This window comes from Mauremys reevesii, linkage group 14, assembly GCF_016161935.1.
Source record: "Mauremys reevesii isolate NIE-2019 linkage group 14, ASM1616193v1, whole genome shotgun sequence".
Lineage (NCBI taxonomy): Eukaryota > Metazoa > Chordata > Testudines > Geoemydidae > Mauremys > Mauremys reevesii.
Window position 1 is genome coordinate 29636265 of NC_052636.1, and position 13952 is coordinate 29650216.

At 47.9% G+C, this 13952-nt stretch overlaps 1 pseudogene; it reads right to left on the reverse strand.

Moving 5' to 3' along the window:
• LOC120381578 overlaps window positions 1-13952 on the reverse strand; it is a 190287-nt pseudogene that overhangs the window by 137521 nt on the left and 38814 nt on the right.

Genomic DNA, 13952 nt, shown 5'->3' on the forward strand with positions numbered 1-13952 from the left:
AGCAGGGTTCTAAAAATAGTTTACCTGGGCAACAGGTCACCATAGCTTCCATCTCAGGGGTGAAAATCAACCACTAGTACCTGCAATTTCTACCTGAGCTCTTGTCAAATCTTTGACCTTACTTGGAGTAATTTGACACTTCTCTGGCATAGAATTCTTCAACAACCACACAACAGATCAGTAGCGACAGTGAGGTACAACTCCCCCAACTATGCCCTTTTATTTCTTTAATCTGGTGGCACAGATTTAAATTAGGGACTAAATTCAGGTGCGACTTAGAATCCCCGTAAGACAACAAATGTCAGGTCTCTCTTAAAAATAGGTATCTTTCTGCAGCTATAGCACATTCAACGCGGATTTCATTTTCTACACATTTGCAGCATCTCCCAGGGGTGAGCTGAAGAGAAAAGTCACTTCCATGTTTCCCATCTCTACCTCGATAGGGATTGTATTTCCCAAATAATAGGCAACATGCAGCTAATGAGGAAGGAGATCTCTTCAGGAGCCACTTCCTGCAGGGCCTGGGCCACAATGGCTTTGGGAGCCCAATGCATGGGCACTTTGTTTAGTTACAAGTTATTTACGAGGGAATCCTCTTCCCAGCCCTTTAGAAAAAATACTGACCTAACCAACTGCACAACAGAGGGACTGGGATGGTGATGGGGAATAAGGGAATCCCTCTGATTTACCCCATCTTCTTCTGTTGTTCCAGAGGGTGAAATGACATTTTCCCCTATCCCTGCCCTGTTCCTGCTCTTTGTTATAGTTCAATATATTTTAAGTGAGAAAAATGGTAGTAAAAATATCTGCTCCGCAGCACAACCTGAACCAACATCAGAGCAAGTGGGAGTGAAACAACTTCTTCCCCAAGAGTGAACTCGATGACTAACAATGGCTTTGAAATGGGGGAACAGTATAATCGTGATGCTCAGGGTTTGTTTAGACTAGGGAAAGTGATGGAGTTTAGGTCAGGTCAAGGGGGAAGCTAATGCCAACCCCTGCACCTGGGCGCATCTGTTCTACAACTATAATTGTCTTGTTACACCAAGATCACTAACTTGAGCAGCCAATGTCATGTACAGCCCTAGTGGATGTCAGGCACAGGTAGTTTTAGCCTCAGTGTAGCCTGTTGGAATCAAACCTCTCTCCCCCCACCTGGAGCTGATGAACATTCCTGGCAGGAGGGACACACACTCCTTCGACTCAAAGGAAAGGAGTTGATAGAAAAGATCACAGGACTGACCCCAAAGAAGGGTGAGCTGCAAAAGGCAGAAGCAGGCAACTGATGTGGTGGAGCTGAGACACCACGGTGAAGATGGTGCAAAAATCACTATGTGGGAATTAGCAAATGTAATTAAAAAAAACAAACTTTGGCCAGCCCTAGTCAAGGGATTTATTACAGTTCTCTCTCATGTGGATTTTCTGATGTGTAATAAGGTTTGAGCGCTGATTAAAGCTTTTCCCACACGCAGAGCACATGTAGGGCTTCTCCCCTGTGTGGATTCTCTGATGTGAGATGAGGGCTGAAATATCCCTGAAGCATTTCCCGCACTCAGAGCATCCATTCGGTTTCTCACCTGTGTGGATTCTCCGATGTCTGATAAGGTGTGAGCTCTGACTGAAGCTTTTCCCGCACTCAGAGCACGTGTAGGGCGTCTCCCCTGTGTGGATTCTCCTGTGTGCGCTCAGGACAGAGCTCCGATTGAAGCTTTTCCTGCACACAGCGCACGTGTAGGGCTTCTCCCCTGTGTGGATTCTCTCATGTGTGATAAGGTGAGAGCTCCACCTGAAGCTTTTCCCGCACTCAGAACATGTGTAGGGCAGCTCCCCTGTGTGGATTCTCTGATGTCTGATAAGGTGAGAGCTCTGCCCGAAGCTTTTCCCGCACTCGTGGCACATGTAGCGTCTCTCTTCCAAGTTGATTCTGTTGCGTGGAATAAGGGCTGAGTGGCTACTGTAGTTTTCCTCTGGCCTCTGCCGAGTCTCACAGGCTTTTGTGTTTTCTGGGAGTGCACAACTCCTGGAAATATTCCCTGTGGATCTTCCTGATAACATCCAATGTGGATCTACTTGCACAGTGTCTTCCTGCTGGGGTTTTTCCTCCTCGTTCTCACTCACCAGCCCATCGCCGGATGGGAAACAGAGAGAATCCAGACATAGGTCACTCCTGTGCCTGAGAAAAGGAAATGTCAGAGAGGAATGGAAAAAGGGATGAACAAACCAAAATACATGTGGAGAGATCAAACCTATCAGGTGCTGATTTTCCCCAAACCCTTCCACAGAGAAGAGGGGAAGGCATCAGTTCTGGGTCCTCATTGCACCATAACTCTCAGGGGAAAGTGAGATCGGGGAGGGACCTGCTGCCAGTTGTCAGTCAGAATAGGAGGGAAGCCATGAGTGACATCTGCCATAATGATTCCACATCTGCAGGGAACAATCCTAAACTTGAAGAGCTCACAGGGTCTTTGTAGGGCATCTCAAATGTTTCCTGCATTCCTAAGCAGTTGTTGAGTTGTTTAACTGATTCCTCACCTGCGAAGGCAGCTCTCGGGAGCACTTCTTTCTCAGAGCCCTGGAGGTCCGGGACCCACGGCTCCTCCCCTCGTTCCAGCTGCGAGATCACATCAGGTTTGGAAATTGGAAACCCTACTGCAGGCAAAGAAAACACGGGAGGTCAGTGGAATTTGTGGGATACTTGTCACAAAGAATATTCCATAGTTTTAACCCCATCTCATTTTTAGGCAGTAACATCTGTAGCCCTCAGGATTCATCTGCTTGCCTGCATCAATATCTCTTTTCTTATAAGTACAGTATTGTGATAGGTTCATTAATTCATATTAAAAATATGTTTGGCTGTAATGCAAGAAACCTACAGGCCAAAAACCTGCACTTTAAGCTAAAGCAAAGTTAGCATAGCTACATCCTGTGCCCTTTTACCCAGAAAAGGAACTGTTTTTCCTATACCCAAATAAAGTGCCTACGCTTAGGTCTAAGACCCTTTACCTAGACCAACAGACAATGAAGAATAGCAAAGGGGATTTTTCAAAGTTGTACTCACAGACTTAACAAGTACCCCACAAGTGCGCAGATACCTGTCATCCATACGCACATACATACTAGCCTATGGAGTAAGCGTACCCTAACATTTCTATGGGGGAAGACTGAAATTTGGGCATAAGAGGAAGGATTTCCAGCATTTATTTCTATAAAAAGAGGTAACCTACCTCACTATGGTATCCCCGCCCCCACCTTGACCTCCTCCTCCTTCACTACACTTCACCATATTCAACTACGTATTCATGCTATCCATCTACGACAGCTATTAACCAGTAATAGGCTGCACTTATTTTCTTTTCAAACTTTAAGTTCAAAAGGGACTCGGCTAAGCTTGGTCTCTCTAAATGTTATTTTAGTTTGTGTATTAGATTATTTAGTTGAGCTAAAAAATAAATTCTGAAGTAGCTTTGACAGCTCTTTGCATTAGTTTCCTCTGCAAGAGGTGTGAAACCGGAACCGCCAGAGGTGAGGCCAACACCAGTTTATCAAAACGGGGTGAATATTAACCAAAGTTTGCAGCACATAATATTGTATCATCATATGTATCTCTTGAATAACAGTAATACAATTGTAACTCTGTAATTCTACCTGTTTTACAATTTGATAAATCAAATCAACATTACTCACACACCCCAAATAAGGCTGCATCCCAAGGCATCTTCCTTGGCTCAAAGTGGCAGGAGAGTTACTATTATAACAAATCATATTCACTACCTTAGTGCCTAAGGACCAACTAACAGTGGGTCCCCATTGTGCTAGGCAAAGGGTAAACAGAGAACAGTAGATGGCCCATGCTCTGAAGAATTTACAATCTAAATCAGGGGTAGGCAACCTGCGGCAGTGAGCTGATTTTCAGTGGCACTCACACTTCCCGGGTCCTGGCCCCTGGTGCGGGGGGAGGCTCTGCATTTTAATTTAATTTTAAATTAAGCTTCTTAAACATTTTAAAAACCTTATTTACTTTACATACAACAATAGTTTAGTTCTATATTATAGACTTATAGAAAGAGACCTTCTAAAAACGTTAAAATGTGTTACTGGCACACGGAACCTTGAATTAGAGTGAATAAATGAAGACTCGGCACAGCACTGCTGAAAGGTTGCCGACCCCTGATCTAAATAGACAAGACAGACACAGAACGGGGGAAGGGCTAGAACCCACTGTTAGAATAGACATATTCAGGCCTGCCTGTAAAGCCTAGACTTTAAGAACTTAGGTGTATTTTTATCACTTTGTCTAGCTAAGAATCAAAATCACAGTCTGCCTGTGAATGGGCCTTCTCTCACTAGGATAGGCTGAGGCCTTGTTCTTAGGCTAAGGCCTTTGGCTAAGCAGCAGAGGCAGCCATAAGCTGGGAAGCGAAGGTCACATCCTCACATCCCAAACCAGTCACACTGAAATAAGGTGCTATTGGGCTGTAAGGAAGATGATCCTGTCCTGATAGTGCCCATCGCCACCAGATAAAGAAACAGATCTTAAGATGGTTAAAGAAAACTTAGTTTGACAGCAGCTGGTCTGGCAAGAAATCCCTTATCAATGGTTGTGGTTGTGAAACCCTCATTTCTGTATTGCTTTATCTTTATGGCCACCACTTTTACCTTGTTAATCACTCTGGTTCTCTAATTGTTTTTATCTGCTGCATAATTAATTTTTCTAGGTGTAAGTTCATTAGGGCAGTGGAATATGCTTGCTTGGAAATAACCCCAATAAACATCGCATTATCTGTGCTTCAGACTTCTGGTCTTTTGCTGCTTGCTGTCTGCGTGACAAGAACCAGGGAAGTGGGAGGGTGAAGGGAAAACCCTCTAACAAATGGACATGACCTGATAACCAAGAGGTAAGCCTTTAAGGAAGGTTTTAATACACTTTGGAACGGACCAGGGATTCCCATGAGGACTGAGAGGGAGCGATGGTAAACACACATTTAGATCCTTTTCTTGTTTTATATATTTTCCCCATAAGGCTGAACCTCTGGCACGGTCATGGATCCATAGGATCTGTGCAATGCCCTGGCTTTCAAACAGTCCTTGGGAGGTGCCCCTTGAGTGCGCTAGACCCCCCAAGGGCTCCCACTCTTCCACAAGGACAGGCCACTTAGCTTCAACACCTGAGACTGAGCCACTTCCTCGGTGCCCTTCCTGCACACTCCTCTCCACTTCTTCCCATTACTCTCAGCCAGCACCACCTGCCAGCACCTTGGGAGATTCTTGTGTTCCCTCCTCCTCTCTCACAACCTCATCCCTCCGTGCTGCTTCTTAGCTCTAATCCTGCACACACCCTCCCCATGTCCTGGCACCCCAGAATTATCTACTCCCCCCTTCTCCTCCCCTCCCACAGCTCTGTTCTCCCTTCATCCGTGGGGTCCTGAATGGCAACATTATACGCTCTCCTATCAAAATAGGAGCTCATCTGACTGTCTCACAAGCCAGGCATGAGTCATACACCTATTTACTCAATTTAGAATTCTAAAGGAGGTATATTTTCCTCTTAAAATGAGGAATAGGCATGAAAGCTACAGTTATTAATGTATCCAATAAGGATACATTAAATGCAATTTTAAAATGACTGACGGCACCAAAAAGGCACATGTCCAAAAATGATACTAGTGGGTGGGAGATAAGGCAAAAAAAGCGGGGGACAAGGAAACTTGTTAAAACTTGTATGAGGAATAAAGGTATAAAGTTATTACTACTCAGATTCTTTAGAGACCCCACAGCTTCTAATACCCCAGGGGACAGGACTCCTTACCCAGCGAGGTCACCGTCTCATAGTTCTCCTGCATGACATCCCTGTAGAGGGCTCTCTGAGTGGGGTCCAGCAGAGCCCCCTCTTCCCTGGTGAAGTACACAGCCACCTCCTCGAAGGTCACCGGCCCCTGAAAGAGCAAGAGTCCAACACTCAGTATCTGCTGCCCCACTCACAACCCCACTATTCACAGAACAGCAGCACCAGGTAAATGGAAGCTCCGGGAGGCACATGTTAACAGAGTCCCACCCCACCTTGCCTAGAGCATCCAGGAGGCATCAGAGGGTGGAAAGAGAGAACCTCTGTGTCTCCCAGCTGACAGACGGAGGCAGGGTCTTCACGTTTATCACATAACTACTAGCCAGAGCTTAATATAGGAGATGGGGCTGTCTCTGGACCCTGCTGGTGGCTCCCTGGTAGGAATCCCAACACTCTCCAAATAAAATATATGGAAGAAAGGGGAAGTCAATAGTAAAGAATAGAAGGTCAGAATTGTAGAAAGTTGGCAAGGGAAGCTATCAGAAATCAATGACCAATTAATGAAAATAAGAAGGAAGTTTTTAAAAAGTATATTAAGTACAAAATTAATCCTAACAATGGAAGTGGTAAATTACTACATGGAAATGGCAGAATTATCAAAAATAATGCAGAAGAGGTAAAAGTGTTCAATAAATATTTCTCTCCTGGATTTGGAGAAAAACGGATGATATAAGTCATATAAGACATTGACGACGACAGTCTTTCCATTCCAACAATAACTCACGAGGATGTTGAACAGCAGCTATTACAGTTAGACATGTTTAAATAAGCAGGTCCAGATAACTTGTATCCAAGAGTTTTGAAAGACCTGGTGGAGGAGTGTGGAGGACTGTTACTGGTGATTTTAATTAGGACTTGGGACACTGGGGAAATTCCAGAAGACTGGACTAAAGCTAATGCTGTGCCAATATTAAAAAGTGTAAAAGAGATGACCCAGCTAATTACAAGACTGTTAGTCTGATACTGGGCAAGATAATGGAGCAGCGAATATGGATTTAATTAATAAAGAATGAAAGGAGGGTAATATAATTAGTACCCATGAACAAAGGTTCAGAGACAACAGATCCAATCAAAGTAACTGGATATCCTTATTGGATGAGATCAAAAGTTTGGTTGCAACTAATAGTATTGATGTAATATACCTAAACTTCTGTAAGGCATGTGACTTGGTTCAGCACAACATTTTGACTAGAAAACTAGAAAGATACAAAATAAACACAACATACATTAAATAGATTAAAAACTATGATTGTAAATGGGGAACCATGGTCGAGTAGATTTCTTTCTAGGGGGTTCCCACAAGGATTGGTTCTTGGCCCTGTGCTATTTAACATTCTTATCAATGACCTCGAAGAGAGTATAAAATCATCACTGATAAAGTTTGCAGTTGCCACAAAGATCAGGGTTGATGGTAACTAATGAAGTGTCAGTAGGTTCAGGCTCCAGCACTGGGAGTCTGGGAAGTTTTCCCAGCCCTGGCAGGAGGGTTATTTCCTGTTCCACAAAGAGGGGAAGTTCCATTCCCAACACCTGTGCCTTGAAATTAGGCCCTGACACTACACCCCACATTCAGCATAGTGGTATGATTATCAAATGATTAGGACATAAATTATGATGCATTTTATGCAAGATGCGTCATGTTCAGTGTCATTGGAAAAGGAGCATGGGGGGTTCGATGGGGCACAACCCCGGGGGGGGCATGACCCTCTCGTGAGGTGAGGAGGAGGGAACCTGTTGTTAATATTTTGGCAGCTCATCACTAGCTCCCACCCTCCTATACATTTACTGCTTCTCTCCCTCCAAGCAGAACCCACCACCAGCTCCCTGAGAATCCCTTACCTGAGCCAGCTCCATTGCAGCCATTTTCTTCCCCCTGGGAGGAGGGGATGATCTGGAGCAAAACGTGGACGTTATTCTGTAACCTGCCAGGGCGAGAAGGGCAATGTGAGAGAATTCAAACAGGGTTTCTGTCCTTTCCACATGTCGATTCCCCCCAGGTTTTCCCCTGCTAATGGACATTCTAGGTTCTGCCACACTGTGAAGCACAGAGTGACCATATACCAGTACAGGCCTAGCCCCCTCCCACCAGGGTGTAACCCTCTGAGACATGGTGAAACCCTCCCAGGAGCAGAGTCTCTCTCTTACACTTATCAAGTTTGCGGGAGATACCAAGCTGGGAGGGGTTGCAAGGACTTTGGAGGATATAACTGAAATTCAAAATCATCTGGACACACTGGAGAAATGGTCTGAAGTAAATAGGATGAAATTCAATAAGGACAAATCCAAAGTGCTTCATTTAGGAAGGAACAATCAGTTGCACACATACAAAATGGGAAATAACTGCCTAGGAAGGAGCGCAGCGGAAAGGGATCTGGGGGTCCTAGTGGATCACAAGCTAAATAGGAGTCAACAGTGTTGCAAAAAAGCAAGTATTATTTTGGGATGTATTACCAGGAGTATTGTAAGCAAGACACGAGAAATAATTCTTCGGCTCTACTCCGCGCTGATTAGGTCTCAACTGGAGTAGTGTGTCCAGTTCTGGGTGCCACATTTCAGGAAAGATGTGGACAAATTAGAGAAAGTCCAGAGAAGGGCAACAAAAATGATTAAAGATCTAGAAAACATGACCTATGAGGGAAGATTGAAAAAAACTGGGGAAGACTCAGAGGGGACATGATCACAGTTTTCAAGAACATAAAAGGTTGTTACAAAGATGCCGGAGAAAAACTGTTCTTCTTAACCTCTGAGGATAGGACAAGAAGCAATGGGCTTAAATTGCAGCAAAGGCGGTTTAGGATGGAGATTAGGAAAAAAAACTCCCTCACTGTCAGAGTGGTTAAGCACTGAAATAAATTGTCTAGGGAGGTTGTGGAATCTCCATCACTGGGGATTTTAAAGAGCGGGTTAGACAAACACCTGTCAGAGATTGTCTAGATAATACTGAGTCCTGCCTTGAGTGCAGGGGACTGGCCTAGATGACCTCTCGGGGTCCCTTCCAGTTCTATGATTCTAAGAACCAAAGGCCAGAGAAGAGCAGAATCAAAGGATTCACTCTGGGGATTCTCCCTGTCACTGTCCCCAAGGCAGCTCTCTCAGGTTTACAAAGCTGTTTGATGCTCCAGCCTTTATACAGTCTCTCCTGGGAGTGCCCCCTTCATGGGCTGGGCCTAGTTTTAGCCTTTGGCAAGCGTGACCCCGGGGGCTCTGAGACTGGGCCTTCTTGCCTCAGCACATCTTGTTTCTTTCTATGGCTCCCCAGTGAGTCCCAATGAGTAGATACTCCTCACACAGACTGTGAACATAAGAACATAAGAGCTGCCCACTGCATCAGACCAATGGTCCATCTAACTCAGTGACCAATGCCAAGTGCTTCAGAGGAATGAACAGAACAGGAAATCATCAAGTGATCCACCCCATCACCCATTCCCAGCTTCTGGCAAACAGAGGCTAGAGACACCATCCTTGCCCAGCCTGCCTGTGACACTGGCAGATGAGGTGTTAGCTTTTTCAAAAGCCCCCGTGTCTTCACTGAACAGGGACAAACGCATCGCTGGAATCAGTCTGACTCACTTGTGTTAGTATTAGGTATTAGGATTATAAGAATGCGCTTACACTTTATTGAATGCTTGTGAGTTGCTGCCTGGGTTAATATCTGACTAGTTGCATTGTGAGCCTCTGTGGCTCTGTAAATCACCAGACAGGAGAGAGACTTTACCTAGTCGAAGTGCTGACTGGCAACCGAATGCATTACACCCTGCCTGGCAGGAAAGGTCCATCCACACCAGAGAGACTATTATGGGACGTTAAAGAAGACACAAGGCTGCTGTTGTGCTCTTGACTTCCCATTAGCTGAGTTTGCAGCTCAGAGCACATGGCAGGAAGGGGATGAAAAACCCCACACAGAAGGAACTGATGATCTGTAGCTGCTTGGACTCTGGGGGGCAACGTTCCTAGGCATAAGCACGAGATCCTCAGCTGCCTAGCTGGGGTTAGTCCTAAAGAATATGCAGAGCTTGCTTATTATAGAAGCTTCTATTACCTTTGAAATTTAAGACTGTAATTTGTCTGCATTTGGATGATTAGCTGCTGTGACAGGGCAAGGCCAGATGGCTATAGGAAAGTAGTGAGAAACAGGTATGTTAGCCCCAGGCTAAACAAATCCCTGTTACCATGGTAACCAAATGACACTTGCTCCAGGTTAATCAAGACACCTGGGGCCAATTAACATCCTTCCAGAAAGCCGTGGAGACAGCTAGGTTGATGGGGACCCCTGAAGCCAATCAGGGGCTGGCTGAAACTAGTTAAAGAGCTCCCAGTGAGGCAGGTGGGTGTGCAGAACAGGAGCTGTGGGAGCGACTGAGCAGTACACACCAGATCAGGCACAAGGAAGGAAGCCCTGAGGTAAGGGTGAAGTGGAGCCTGAGGAAGTGGGGACTGCTGTGGGGAAGTAGAACAGGGAATTGTATGTGTCCTGTTTCTAAAAGGTCAGATACCACAGCTGATACTATTAGGGTCCCTGGGCTGGAGCCTAGAGTAGAGGGGGGGTCCTGGGCTCCCCCCTTTGCTCCCCTGATTAATCACTGAGACTGGGAGACAACAGAGACTGTGCAAGGGAGGGTAGCTTTGCCTCCCCTCCCTCGCTGGCTTACGATGAAAATGGCTCAGTGGGCTGTGACACTTGTCCCTAGAGAGAAGGGCTACGTGGAGGGTCACAGTGAGCCTCTGAGGCTAGCGAAATCCACCAGGAAATGCAGGGCCCATGGAGACAAGGACAGAGCTTTGTCACACTGCTTTAACTTTGTAAACAACTCTCATTTCCTTTCAAATAAATCTTAATACAGGTTGTGACAGGACTGGCTACAAGTGTTGTCTTTGTTGGGAGATCTAAGAGTCATTTGACCTAAGGAAGTGACTGGTCCTTTGGGCCTGGCAGTAACCTGAACGTTGCTGTGACTCGTGGGGTAAGGCAGGGGTTCTCAACCAGGGGTCTGGGGCCCCCTGGGGGGCTGTGAGCAGCTTTCAGGGGGCTGCCAAGCAAGGCCGGCATTAGACTCGCTGAATCCCAGTGCATGGGGCTGAAGTCTGGGCCCCTGAGCCCCACCACCCGGGGCTGAAGCCGAAACAATGTAGCTTTGTGGGGGTCTGGGGCCCCAGGAAGTTGCCCTGTTTGCTACCCCCTAACACCAGCCCTGGCTGTGATGTTATTAATATAACCTGTGACTGTGTAGTTCATTGGTGCAACCACTGTTCTATATTTGCAGCAAATGTTGTACAACGGTTGTCGTGTAAGGTGCCTATGAAAAGGTTATAATTTGCTGCTGCTGATGATGATACTACCTGTGCGGGTGTATCATTTTTGCAGTTAAAGTTATGAATATTGGCTATGTTCTTGTACATCAATGTGTTTTGATTGTGAAGTAGCCTTAGTAAAGCATTAGATCAGCTTCTTCAGAAAGGAATTTGCAAATCAAGAAACACTTAAAGGACCTTGGGGAAACTCCAATCCACATACCCTGGTGAGCCGGGCCAGTTTCTTTACCTGCCACATCCACGGGTCGGCCGATTGCAGCTCCCACTGGCCGCGGTCTGCCGTCGCAGGCCAATGGGGGATGCAGGAAGTGGCGCAGGCTGAAGGATGTGCTGCCTGCCACTTCCCACCGCCTCCATTGGCCTGGAGTGACAAACTGTGTCCAGTGGGAGCTAAACGTGCCAACGTGGCAGGTAAACAAACCGGCCCGGCCTGCCAGGGTGCTTACCCTGGTGAGCCGTGTGCCAAAGGTTCCTGATCCCTGAGCTAAAATATTTGAGACAAGTCTGTTGAAAATATAGTGGTGCAAGAACAAAGTAACATCGCTTCCCATTGTTACACAGCTTCCAGGTGCTGGAGGCTGCAATCCCCTGTCATTAACGTGGTTATTGGGCTGAAATCTCCCCTTGGCCAGTCAGAGACAGACACGTACCTGTGTCGCTCCCCAGCTCCCGTTGCAGCGTCTCTAGGGGAAGGAGAAGATGGGAGAGGTGAGAATTCAGGCCCTCACATTCATGGAGAAACCCCCATTGCTTATTAATGGAACTGCTGTTAACGACGAGATGGTGACAGAGATCAGAGGCCGATAACGCAGCCGCTGCAGACAGAGCCAGCCCCACAGGGCTGCTCCATGGGGAAGGGCGACTTGCTGAGCTGGGCTGTGAGATGGAGCCCAGGATCAGTGACATCACTAGAGTCCTCGACTCCTTCCCAGGGTCAGGGTCGCTCTAACCAGAGGAGACGCCACCCCCAGACTCCAACTCACCTTTGAATCCCAGCAGCACCTCCTGCAGCAGGGCACTTTGCAGAGAGAAATCGCTGAGTCTCTTCTCCAGCTCCGCAAACGACGGCTCTGGCTTCCGAAACGTCCCGTCCTCCCTGCTGGGGAAAGGAGGGGTGAGAAATAGGCCTGAGCCCCAGACCCTGAGCCCAGCAACCCCCAAACCTGGATTCACGAAACCTGGATCTGAGCTTTGTAGCCTGAGATAGTCAATGTCAGGGTGAGTCACCTCAGCCCTGTGCTCCCCAGAGAGATGGGAAGTGGGGAGACACTAGAGCAAGGAACGGAGACATTGTTCAGGGGCTTTCTCAGGGACGCTCTGGTTCTGGGGGGGGCAGAGCCACCCCCTACGCTGGGTTACGGCAGTAACAAGGGGCACCAGCACGGGGATTATGTGGAAAGGGAGGAGACACAGACCAAAGAGTGGGCAGGTCCTATATGTTGACAGTGGCCACAGACAGAGCCCAGGGCTCCAGCAGGGAATGAACATGGGCCCTTTAATGCCAAAACCCCCCAACCCTTCAGCTGAAGCAGTAACCCTGGGGCGTCCAGCTCCTTTGGCAGAGAGGGCCACACTGCCCTGTCCGTTACGGCCAGTGGCCAGGGCATCGGGTTAGGACTCTGTGCCCTGCTCCATTCACAGCAGAACACCCACTGCTCTCCATGGGACACCCACATACGAAGAACAAGGGGGGAATCTGCCCTTCGTATGGGAAATAAATTTTAGTTCTTAGCCTGTCACGTTCAGTGTCACTCAGGAGGAAAACAGCCCCTTCCCGGACACCCTGTAGGGCCCTGCTGGTTCTTCCCTGTGTTTCCCTGCCTTTCCCACCCTCCTTTCCCCATTTCTCTCTCGCTTTATTGTTGTTGTCTCTCCTCTGTTCTTCCCTCCCTACAGCAACCCCATATTCCCACCCCACAAAGGCTTCACTCCCTCCCCCTCCCCGTTCCACCTGCTCGAGTGATCAGCCAGGGAACGTTTAATGTTCACATCAAAGTGCTGCCATTTCCGTTGACACCCCGATGACATTAACAGGGGACAGGAGAGTTCACGCTCTCAGAGCTACGGCTTCAGGCTGCTGGCAGCCCCAGCAAGGCAACACTGTCTCCGTTTACACTGGGGACGTGCTGAGGGCCGGCAACTCACTTTAACAAATGCGAAAGCTGAGATTCTGCACCCTCTGTGTACGTGACGCGGCCACGTCAGTCCAGGAGACAGGCCTGGTCTGTCCCATCGGCCCTGGGTCTAGCAGCCCTGCTGTGACCTCATGAGCGACCAGACAGTAACCGGCTCGTCTCCTACCCGAGTCAGCCACTAGTGGAGACAGAATCACACGGTCCCAGGGCAGGGGGCAGCTTCCTATTCAGTGCAGTTATCAAACCTAACGGCCCATGAGGGGGAGCGAAATGGAGCCCAGAACTTACCTGCCCCCAGTGCTCCCAGCACCCTAAAAAGGAGAGAAAGAGGAGGCCGTCAGGGGGAGTGTCCCTGGGTGGGGAGGCCTCCTGCTCTGCAGGGGTCACCATTGAGGCCTCGGGCAGTAGGGGAATTTCAGGTTTCCATTCCCAGAGCTGTTGCCCCCCTACCAGCCCCAGCAATCCCTGCGGGCAGGTCCCACTGTGGAAATCTTCTCCCCGGGCACTTTACAGGCAGAAGATATTTCTCTGCATTGAGAATCAAATTCCCCCCAGGGCTGAGAGACCCAGAAGGCCCCTGGCCCCACTAAACCCATTAACCTGCAGTGACGGGGCCTTGGGCCTGGCTCGGGACCTCAGCATGGTGGGGGAGGGGATTTCACCCT